Source organism: Eptatretus burgeri, chromosome 12 (genome assembly GCF_056783735.1).
Source record: "Eptatretus burgeri isolate ZD-2024b chromosome 12, Ebu_testis_v1, whole genome shotgun sequence".
Classification (NCBI taxonomy): Eukaryota; Metazoa; Chordata; class Myxini; order Myxiniformes; family Myxinidae; genus Eptatretus; species Eptatretus burgeri.
The window spans coordinates 84193371-84205843 of record NC_140972.1 but is presented as its reverse complement, the minus strand read 5'-3'; the positions used below and the strand labels follow the sequence as shown (position 1 = coordinate 84205843).

At 44.2% G+C, this 12473-nt stretch overlaps 1 protein-coding gene across 4 annotated transcripts in view; it reads right to left on the bottom strand.

The window, feature by feature from the left end:
• ATP8B2 (ATPase phospholipid transporting 8B2) overlaps positions 1-11978 on the bottom strand; it is a 145893-nt gene extending 133915 nt beyond the window's left edge. For 2 of the 4 annotated variants that reach the window (XM_085848703.1, XM_085848701.1), the window contains exon 1: positions 11303-11978. The gene's annotated coding sequence lies outside the window, so the exon portion shown is untranslated. Of the gene's footprint in view, positions 1-2047; positions 2119-11302 lie in introns of all 4 variants that reach the window. The other 2 variants (XM_085848702.1, XM_085848705.1) reach the window with 2 other exon arrangements.
• Positions 11979-12473: the final 495 nt, after the last annotated feature.

Sequence of the window (12473 nt, the reverse complement as noted above, 5' to 3'; positions counted from 1 at the left end):
CCCTTTATTTCTCCTAAAATCAGGAGGTTATAGCTCAGATTCGTCTTTCCTTCTGCCAACAACACGCTTTTATTGTACACAGCTCCTTCCCAATTCCATATCCAGGCGATGCGTGACATCATTGCCGGGCACCGAAGGATGGGAGTTTTTTTTTTAGTTTTTAAAAAAAGTTTTTACGCCGTTTGTTTGTTTTCTTGCTTTCTTGTTTGTTTGTTTGTCTGGGCGATATCTCAGCCATCCTTTGAGCTAGGAATCTGAAATTTTGGAACGAAAGTGAAGATGTGCTTTGGCAAAACAGTATTTTATATATATTTTGATTAATTAATTTATTAATTACTTATTTATTTTATTTCTCATCTGGGCAATACCTCAGGCACCTTTTGAGCTGGGAAGCTGATATTTGGACATAATTGTGACCAAGTGATTTGGCTTTAAGGGGTATTTTTGATTTGATTCATCAATTAATCAATAAATTATTTTCTTTTTTGCTTGTCTCGGCGATATCTCAGCCATCCTTTGAGCTTGGAAGCTGAAATTTGGGGCCAAAAGTGAAGATGTGCTTTGAAAAAAAAAACGATATATATTTTTTCTTTTTTGATTAATCAATTAATTGATTAATTACTTAATTATTAGCGTTTTATGAATTACTTATATATTTTATTTCTCATTCTGGCAATATCTCAGGCATATTTTGAGCTAGAAAGCTGATATTTGGACATGACAATGACCAAATGATTTTGCTATAAAGGTTCTTTTGATTTATCGATTAATCAATTAATTCTTCATTTTTCCATTAATTACTTAATTTTTGAAGTTACAGATTAGTATGAAACAGTGGTGGTTTCGGTATGCCTTTTGGGAATTGCTTTAGAAATTAATTATTTTACCATTATTATTTGTATATTTTATATTAAATATGGAATTAATCAATTAATTATGGTACACCACGCTACCTCCCAATTCCGACTCCATGTGCTGCAAGGCGGCATCGCCGATATCGTGCGCTAGAGGATTTGTTATTTATTTATTTGGCATGGGGGCAGTGTACTTTGAATGGACTGTGACTTGTTTCAATAATAGTTATGGAAAAAACAACAAAACAAAGAACACCAGTCAGGAGAATTGCAGTTACATATTCTTCAGAGTTTTTTCTGTCACATTACCATTAATCTAACAAGGGCCACAGACAACACCAACTGCTAAACTATAATTAGCAACATGGCAGATACATTAGGAACAAGGACAAATGTGTTCAAGAGCCACGTCATCAAGGTTTTGTCTTCACCAGAAGAAGAACAACAACAACAACGCGGAGCTCTCTTAGAGCCAGCGTTCGCAATGCCACACCGCTAATAAATAAATTAATAAAAAATAGATAAATATGTAAATAACAACAACTTCCGATATTTCGTCACGTGCCTTGATGGAGCCAATAGCGAGACTCGTCATGGAGACTCCTGCTCATGACGAGAAAATCGTACATTTACGAAATTACAACACATTAAATGGAATAAATAATCTTTAAATAGTAACATGAACTTTTCGAAACTTTAAAGCAAATGTCCGAATATATTTAAAAGTTGATGATAGAAGCTCTCAAAAGGCACCCTCAATGTGAGGATGTTTAACGGTGTTTAGTACAGTCATGCGCCGCATAACGACGGTTAGGGCAACGACGGATCGCATATACGACGGAGATGGCATATACGACGGATCTGCCATATACGACGGATCTGCCATATACGACGGATCTGCCATATACGACGGATCTGCCAGCTCCATTATAATGGAGCTGTAAAATTCCTATAACCGAGTGATGTAACTGACATAGCGCTGCCAGTCGTATAAAAATAGCACATACAATTATGTACAGTAGATAATACTTGATATTGATAATAAACAACGATGTTACTAGTTTATGTATTTACTATACTGTACTTTTGATAGTTATTTTAGAGTGAACTCTTTCTACTTATAAAAAAAAAGTTTACTGTAAAACAGCATGGCATGTCACGCAGCATTCTTCTACTGTACATCTCGTGTTTACCGCGTCTCTTGATTGCATCATTTTTTCCATGTGCTTGATTTCATCTCGTGTTGTTTTGTTCATCATGGACCCTAAGCATTCATCAAAAAGTAAAAAAAAAACATTTTAAGTTTATAAAGTAAAAAAGTTAGTCAGCTAAGGTTAATTTATTATTGAAGAAACAAAATTTTTTTTAAACTAATTTAGTGTTGCCTAAGTGTACTGTGTTTATAAAATGTACATATAATTAATCTACCCTCTCCAGGTGTACCTTTTTTTTAAAACTTTTATACCTTTTCTATGTTTAGATACACAAATAATTACCATTGTGTTACAATTGCCTGCAGTATTCAGGACAGTAACATGCTGTACAGGTTTATAGCTGAGGAGCAATAGGCTATACCATATAGCCTAGGTGTCTAGGTTTGTGTAAGTACGATGTTCGAAAACGGAAAAAAAAATGATGTTCGCACAATGACGATGTCGCTTAACGAGGCATTTCTCAGAACGTAACCCCGTCGTTAAGTGACGCATGACTGTATTTAAGGAGCCGAGTCTGAAAGGTTTTGTCTTCACCAGAAGAAGAAGAACAAGAAGAGAACAACAACAACGTGGAGCTCTCTTGGAGCCTCATTCGCTACGAGAGACGCGGCTAAAAACTGAGAAAAACGAGAGTTCATAGAACACCTTACCCCAATCAGTCTTGAGAAAAAGTACACGAGAAGGGTCCTTTAAAAACGCTTACTTTGCATTTCTGAGCACAATATATTGTTGTGGTTGACGAAATTCACAAACCACCATTTCAGGTCCCTTAGGTGAGATATCTCGGTAAGTATATGTGTAGTTAGGCCCAAACCCGTTGTTTAGAGGGAATAAATGTCATTCATGTGGGCTGCGACTCTTCAGGATAGCCGTTTTTCTTTTACTATCTTTATTTTGGACCAGCCGCCATTATTACCACCACCAACCACGTCTCAACAGCCATCACAACAACAACCACCAACCACAACGCCGCTTCACAATAACAACCACCAACCACAACGCCGCTTCACAACAACAACCACCAACCACAACGCCGCTTCACCACAACCGCCACGACCTTTACCGTCACAACTCGTCACCATCTCATCCACACCATCTCGCGCCACTCGTGGGCGCCGATGCTGGACTCGTGCGGGGCGCGCACCGAGCAGCGTGTTCAAAAACATCACGGACTTTCCGCAGAAAACGGATCAAAAACGACTCACGCCCACTTCTGTCCCGTCCTATCGGCGAGCTGGGGCGATTTGGCCCCGCCTCCAGGGCGTTGGAGTGAGGACGCTATATGCAAATTCATGGATCAAAAAGCATTCACGCCCACTTTTCCTCGGTCCAATGGGGAGCCAGTTAGAGAGGTGAAGGGTCGGAGGCAGAGGGTCAAGGGTGAAAGAGCAAAGCCACGGGGCATATATAAACGGCTGCGTTCGTCAGTTCGAGTTGAGTGGTGCGGAGTTCAAGAGAGTCGTCGGTGGAGCTGGAAAGAAGTGGTACTAGTCAGAGTGAAGAGGACGGAGCTGTGGAGAGGTGGCGGCGGCGAAGGCGGACGAGGGGGTGCTCGCGTCGGTGCCGGGAGCTGCACAGGGAGAGGCCAGCAACGCGACCGAGGTGGAGGAGGAGACGCTCGCCGCGGGACCCGAGACAGGGTGATATCCTCCTTCCCCCGAGCATCAGCAACCCCCTCCTGTTTCCCCCCGCGCTGAGATAGTGCGACAAAGGGGGCCCTTTTCCCACCCCCTACCAGACACTGTCCGCGAGGCCCGCGGAGTTGAGGCGCCACCGCCGCTCTGCGTCTCATCATCAGACGGTAGGCCCGACCCGGTCTCGGCCCCAGGCCCGCCTCACCCTGGAGGGTGGTTCTCTTTTCTTTTGCTTTGGGAATACGTGTTGTCGGCGCCGTCTGTGAAGTAAAATTGTATAAGTGTTGCCGTGTGCCCGGTAGTCGGTTAGATCTGCATTGTTGCATTTGCTTTTTGTGTAATATTGCATTGTCTTCTTCTTTTACATGTGCTTTTGGTGGAATTGTATATGTGTGCTTTCCGTTCATCGCGAAATAAATGTGCTTATTGTTGAACTGTTTTCCTGCTTCGCTTCGTCTTTTCCTCTATTGAATCTCCATCTTGCTTCACGTAAAGGGTTGGTCGTGGGCTAAAACGCCCGATAATTAATCGAACTGTCGAGGCCGACGAATAACACCGCTCGGTTATCCCGATAGTATGGAACGGGTCGCTTAAAGTGGCCCGTGTCCGAAGTCGACCTGCGGCGAGGTGCGATCGCCCGGTCTACCCTCCATGTGGGTACTTAGGTAGGTCGAATTTGGCGAGCAACCCTATCCCACGCGGGGGCCGATTGGCACGATCGCGGTGAGACCGAAAGGTCCACCCGTGACTAGTTCCCGGCGTTAGTCCGAGAGGGTCACGACTGGATTGTCCGTCCGGTGGGCGACGTGCCGCGATTCGAGTTACGTGGCCGTCCGCACGCCGGCGGGCGCGAAACCGCGACAATATATATATATATATATATATATATATATATATATATATATATATATATATATATATATATATATATATATATATATATATATATATATATATATATATATATATCCGACGAGCTATGATTTTGTCTGAATATCGATATTCCCCAACGATGAGAGCACGAATGGCAAATTTTATTGGTTGAAAAGGCATAAAATGGCATACTTTTTTTCCAAGTGCTGCTAAACTGGAGATTTTTGAAAGTTCCAACCAGGTGATTTGTGTTGTACCATGTTAAAGCATCTATCTATACTTCCAGCAATCTGTGTGTGTGTCTGTTGGATTCGCTAGATATCCCTTATTGTCGGGTTTTCCGTGTGTGTGTGTGTGTGTGTGTGTGTGTGTGTGTGTGTGTGCGTGGTGGGTGTGTGTGTGTGTGTGTCTGCAACGCGAGGCTCCACAGCACAAACCAGCAAACCGATTACGATGAAACTTGGCGATCAGGTGCCATATGCGCTGGGAGTGTGCGCATTTGAGTTTCGTTGCTAAGCAACCACCCGTTTGTATGCGGCGGCCGAAAAACCGCGTTCACTATTTTTAATACTTGTCCTACAGTTTTGAATGTGGAGAAACGAGACTTTGGAATTAAACACTTCGAGATATTTAGAAAATTTCACTCGAGCCGATTTTTGATTTAGATTTTATTTTTCAAATGGTAGTCCTTCAAAATAGGGTGTCTATTTACCGTCATTTTTTATGAGGAGTGCCAGTTGGCAAAATACGCAATAGGAAAAATCTTGCCAGGTGGAGGAACAATTGGATGTGAGCCAATACGTCTTGGCAATGAATCTTCGTCGGTGGATCGGTCAGAATGAAAAGCATCGTATCCAGCGCTTCGATCCTAGCGGATCCCTCGTTGGAGTCGTCGCCTACCGGCTTGTCTGTATCTGTATGTGTCTGTCTGCGACGTTTCTCCGTTTCTCGACGACCACCTGTCCGATCTGATTGAAACTTGCCAGGAATATTGCTGCGGACCCGCGGATGTGCCTTTTCAAGGTTTGATATTAATCAGACAAGCGGTTCCCAAGTTACGGCCATTTATCTGTCGACCAATAACAAGACACGGTGCTATGACATCACGAATGATGTCACAATTCATGTTTATTTCTTTATTTTTATTGCACGATTGACGTCACAATTCTTCTTCTTCTTCGTTTGCTATGATGCCACAATCGACGCTGGGTACCTGAGTATGTGCCTTTTCAAGGTTTGATATCGTTCTTCATCCGTTTCAGCTGTTTCCAAAGTGTTTTCCAAGGTTTGAAAGCTGTTTTTTCCCAAAGGTTGAATTCATTGTTCAAATTATTAATTAATCCCAAAGTTTGAATTTTTCCAAGGGAAAGAGCTGTTTCCCAAGGGTTTGAAAGCTGTTTTTTTCCCAAGGTTTGAATTAATTGTTGTGCTTGGTAGACATTTGTGAATACATTTACAGAGAGAGGGGTGAGAGAGAGGAGGGGGGAGAGGAGGCGAGAGAGGGGGGGAGAGGAGGGGGAGAGGAGGCGAGAGAGGGGGCATCACAATTCAGGAAAGGGGGAGAGAGGAGGGGGCGAGAGAGGGGGACGGGAGAGGAGAGGTGAGAGTGGGGGCGAGAGAGAGAGGCAAGAGAGAGAGGGGCAAGAGAGAGAGGGGCAAGAGAGAGAGGGGCAAGAGAGAGAGGGGCAAGAGAGAGAGGGGCAAGAGAGAGAGGGGCAAGAGAGAGAGGGGCAAGAGAGAGAGGGGCAAGAGAGAGAGGGCAAGAGAGAGAGAGGCAAGAGAGAGAGGGCCAGAGAGAGAGGGCAAGAGAGAGAGGGCAAGAGAGAGAGGGCAAGAGAGAGAGGGGGGAGAGAGGACGGGCGAGAGAGAGGGGCAAGAGAGGAGGGGGGAGAGGATGGGCGAGACTAGGGGGAGAGAGGGGGGCAAGAGAGGGGGGAGAGAGAGGAGGGGTGAGAGAGGGGGGGCAAGAGAGAGGGGGCGTCACAATTCTTCTTCGTTTGATATGACGTCACAATTGACACTGGGGACCTGAGTATGTTTCCCAAGTTATGGCCATTTATGATACGGTTGGTCCGATCTAATTGAAACAATGCCCCAATCCAGTCGTCGTTTACGAGCGAAGGAACGAAGCTGCCCATACTGGCACGCACCTACGGGCCCGCACTTGGCTGTAGGCTGTAGGATAACTTTTAAAGGCTGTAGGAAAGAAACAAGAATAGTTTTTCAGAAGTTTACCACCGTTGATGGACCGTCTTTTACACCACATTATTATTATTATTAATAATAAGGTTATTGCTGACACCCTGAACAAATTTCAAATTCCTGCCGTAGCTGAATCAACCCCACACGTTAAATTAGTTATTTGTGCCTGTTGTTTGTGTTCTTTATAGAGTCCTTAAATGCAGTAAGTTTCTTGTTTGGAATGATTTTCAATTTTGTTTGACTACCAGACAGGCAGACAGAGTAAAACAATTAACAGTTGGGATGACATTCCATACAATTTCACAAATTCCGAGCCAGAGTAATGCTAAACTGCAGGTTCATGTTCAAAATGTAAAATTCAATTGAAATTAAGTAGTTTCTTGATCATAGACTGACATTTGTAGACATACATTTTGGAACAAGACAATGAATAGTACAGTATAAACATATACGAGTTGTGTTCAAAAAGTATCCAACCTTAATTTTTCGTGCGTAAACAAATGAAGCTCGGGAGGCGTGGTTTGGTGCACGTATGTAGGCGATCCTAATCCGTATGTGTGAATATTTTCCCGCCTGCAGAAGCTGTCAGTCGCCGACAGACCGCCGATGAGTGAGAAAGTGTAAGTGAGCGCCGTTGAATTTTCGTTTTTGACAAAATGACAGATCAATGTGGTCTCATCGCCAGTGATCACTGTGTTGAAGAAGTTGGGATCGCTGTTCACAGTCTCCAGCATGTCCTGTGCGATCTCCAAACGGAGTTGCTTCTGCTCGATCGTTAGCAGCTTTGGCACGAACTTCGCTGAGATTCTCCTTCAGCCCAAATCCTCAGTCACAATGGAATGAACGGATCCAATGCTGACGCCCGCCTCGTCTGCAAGTTCTCTGATCGTGATTCGACGATCCTGCATCAGCAGGGTCCTCACTTGGTCAATGACGATTTCATTTCGGGATGTTGAGGGCCTACCAGAACGTGCTTCACTTTCCACTGATGTGCGACCATCTTTGAAGCGGTTGTACCACTCTTTTATCTGTGTGATGCCCATTGCTTCGTTCCCGAAGGCCTGTTGAATCTTGCGGATCGTTTCCACTTGGGAATCGCCAAGCTTTACACAAAATTTGATGCAGTAGCGTTGTTCAACTTTTTCCGTCATTTTGTCAAAAACGAAAATCCAACGGCGCTCACTTACACTTCCTCACTCATCGGCGGACTGTCGGCGACTGACAGCTTCTGCAGGCGGGAAAATATTCACGCATACGGATTAGGATCGCCTACATACGTGCACCAAACCACGCCTCCCTAGCTTCATTTATTTACGCACGAAAAATTAAGGTTGGATACTTTTTGAACACACCTCGTACGTCTAACTGCCCGACAGTTTCTTACAGAGGTAGTAGACTTACGTTTAAGTTGCATCAATGTGTGTGCCGTATCAGGGATGGAAGTTAAACAGGAATCCCATCTGCCAGCATTAGTTAATGGACACTAAAGATCCCATGGTGTCCTTCACAAGGAGTAGTAGAGCTATAGCCGACACCCTGAACAAATTACAAATTCCTGCCGTAGCCTTAATTGAACGTCAGGACAAAGCTGGTTTGTGAAAGACTTGGGCCAATGGGCCAACCTTTCCCTAGCAAACCCGACAAGAACGTGGGAATAATTGTGCCCATTAAAGAAGAGGAAATAAAGAAGAGAGGTAAAAAGATCAAATAATGTGATGAAGATCTTCTTCTTCTTGTGTATGGCAACTTAGCTGCCGGGGTAGCTATCATTTCTTGGAAGCGCGACTGTGTCGCTGATGCAGTACCCCTCTACCAGTACACACTGGTACTCATTTTGCTGACCTCGGAAGGATGACAGGCTGAGTCAACCCCCTGGTGCATCAATTCAGCGGCCAACGGGGGTTGAACTCAGGACCCTGGAATCCCAAGTTGCCACCCTAACCACCAAGCCAACACCAGGCTCCCTGTGATGAAGATAGTATAACTAAAAACAAGAAAAAGAGCAATCAGAGATTGCAGATGCTCGCCAGGACTGCTTTTGTGCACTGGTGTGTTACGTAATTAATGAGACATAATCAGAACTGCCACTTTATAACTGCTGCCATTGATGACCGGGTACCAAGATGTTCCACTTTGATTGGACACCTGACCCTGACCCATGACGTTTTTCATTATTATTCATTCTTCGATTGAATTTAAAATGTGGTTAAATAAATTCAATTTAAATCAAATGGAAGACCAGATAGGTAAAGTCCTGCATTGGAGTCATTTGAAGGAACTCAAACAAGCAAAGAGCAAAGATGAAGTCATCAAGAGGAACCTGGGTAGGATTTGCATTTCAGCTGCGACTCCTCTCCCCTCAAACCCATGCAGGCACAGCCAAGTGAGCCTTAACATAAAAAACAACAAAAAAAAAACAAACAAACCTAAAAACAAATTACAAAAAACAAAAAAAAGACCCATATCAAAAAATTAAATAATTCTGCCTGCCACACCATGCGTCCGATCAAGATGAAATCTAAAACATGTATTCCCATGACTACTAAATCATAAATGCGAAGTTTCACTTCGATCGATTAAGCGGTTCCAGAGAAAACATTATTTAATAGTTCTCGTCAATCCAATATGGCTGCCAAACCATGTGACCGATCAATAATTATTCCTTAACAAACTTGAACAACCATGGCTTGGGGAACATTTGTGTGAAGTTTCCCCTCAATTTGTCTCACCATTCTAGAGAAGATTTTTTTTTTATAGATTTTAGGGTAAATCCAATATGGCTGCCAAACCATGTGACCTATGACAATGTCTTCGTGATCCTTTCAGTGTCAGCAAGTTTTTTTTTGATAAATATTTTCTTAACTAGCAGGGTTACCCGGCGTTGCTCAGGGATGGGGGGGACTGCAAATTGGGGGGAGGGGGGGAGTGCACGATAACCGCCGCAGATTTCTAATGAGGCCATGATTTGTACACGATGAATGGAGAGCGCGCAGTCCAGTTGGTGGACGTAAGTCTATGATTAAGCATCAACGCACCTTGCTGAAGGCTGTCGAGAAGGCATTTTCATTCCGGTCAGACAAACCTGAGTCAAATTATGGAGAAAAATATTAAAATGTCTATAATTAGGTCATGACCTTAACATTAGGTCAAGGTCAAAAAAATGTCAACCCTGCATACTTTGTATTCCTATTATTGATGCAAACTTTCATTCTGCAAGTCCCAGTCAGCTCGGTACAATATACAGCTCGGACATTGGCAGAAAAGGAAGAAAAACAAAATTCTAAATGGTGGTTTAGTACTCCAAGGGGTTAAAAAAAAAAAACTGAGGGTAATAATTGTAGAAACAAACCCTACAACAGGTGTCTCCCCCTATCCTATATATATATATATATATATATATATATATATATATATATATATATATATATATATATATATATATATATATATATATATATATATATATATATATAAATAAAACATAATGGAGCAGAATGCAATGCAATTGGGAGTATTGGGTTTTTATGGTTACAAACTTCCTCATTCTGCAACTCCTTTTACATGCAACTCGTTTTGCAATACTCATTCCATATTTTGTGCAAGTTCCCTCTTATTGTGGTAATCTTCGCTGTGCGGTCATTAAAAAAAAGGATTTGTCTCAAATTCATAACTCAGACAGCTGTCTGGAGAAGAAAACTTAAACAATTATACAAGTGTCATCCGTACTGTATTGAGGAAAGATATTTGGAAAGGGAATAGTGAAAAGGTGGGAGTAAGGTGAGTGTAGGGCGTGAGAGGGAATTGAATGGGAGAAGATGGTTAGAGGGGGGGGGGGGTGGTGGTGGTGGTGGTGGTGATGGTTTGGGAAATTTCCATTTTGCATACGTCATATGTAGACAGCACCTTACACTATCAAGAGGAAAGTTCTTTCCCGTTATTGATAAATATAAACTAGCGACACATGCAACACAGTACAATGTTCCCGTTTTTACTGTCCCAGGTACACGGGGCCACGAACGTTGTTGTTCATACTGTACTTTGCGCAAAAGGGATCCATCATGCTGTTAGAACACGTGCGGGTCGAGTTTTCACACCAAACACCCATCCACGTGCAGTCCGGGGACTCGTGGGACTCGTGGGACTCGGACGTGATCTCCAGACGAACAATGCTCCAGGTTGGAAAGAAATAACTAAGTTTGAATCGGAACGAACTTCCAACGTACGTCCTCGAGTCGAGGTTCGAGTTGAGAAATAATGTAAAGGAGGAAGTGAACCGGGACCTCATGGTGTGTGTGGGTAACTCCTGAGTGAGTGATATCGGAGCGAAAACACACACACACACACACACACACACACACACACACACACACACACACACACACACACACACACACACACACACACACACACACACACACACACACACACACACACACACACACACACACACACACACATCGACTCGAGAGGGTGCGATCACATATGGAAAGGACTAAAGGAGATCATGTTCAGTAGATCGACCCACCTGGGGACACCGCTGCACCCTCCTCAAAGAGCCACCTGTCGACCCCGTCCGGAGCGGTCGTCGCAGCCAGATGGTAGAGGAGCCCCGGTCAAGTACGGTTGCAGTTGGTATCGAAACCGTGCTTCTCTGGACCGTTTATATTTAGAGGGAAACCACACATGGGGAGGTCCACGAGCTACGGACATTCAGCCTGGAGGAAAGAAGAGCCACGTCATGGTCATCGCACGTGAACATGGGAACCAACTCGAGTTACAACTGCGGCTCCGTGCACTCACCGCCCCGTGTGTACAGACAGAGTCTCAACCCACCGTGGGTGAGTCAAGTTCCACGCGCAGCCACCACTCAAACCTTCCAGGGGCTGTGGTTAACGTCGGGATGCTTTATAAAACTTTACAAACAACCATCTCTTCTTGTTCAACAAAGTTTATATACTCGAACCCTAAACACGCTCAACATCCTGATAGTACATGAGAGTGTAAAACCAAGTATATAATAATAATAATAATAATAATAATAATAATAATAATAATAATAATAATCCCTTATTGAGCCAATGAACTTCAGGATGGGAAGGAGACATGTAATACCAGACCCGGGCTCCGGCGGTTATAAACTGAGCAATCAGGTTTCCGTGATGAGCTAACCGAGACCCACATGGTGAGGTTTCCTGTTACTGTACATTATCCTCCACAAAGCTAAAATAACATTTTGTGACGTCACATGAGCCATCATCCATGACATGTATTGGATTATCATGATTGATGTCTCATTCATAGTCAAATATGTTAAAACAACGACGTCGATCGTGATGGAGAAGTGAGGGTGGGGATGAGTGAGGGGAGGGTGGTGGGGGTAAGGGAGACTGAAGAGGTGGGGGGGAGGTAAGGGAGATGGGAGGGGTGGGGGAGGTAAGGGAGATGGGAGGGGTGGGGGGAGGTAAGGGAGACGGGAGGGGTGGGGGAAGAGGCGGGTGGGGGTGGAGTGAAGGAGGTGGGTGGGGGATGAGGGAGGTGGGTGGGGGATGAGGGAGGTGGGTGGGGGGTGAGGGAGGTGTGGTGAAGGAGGTGGGTAGGTGGGGGAGGTGTGGTGAGGGAGGTGGGTGAGTGGATGGGGAAGTTGGGTGGATGTGGGGTGAGAGGGAGGCGGGTGGGGGTGGAGGGAGGTGAGAGGA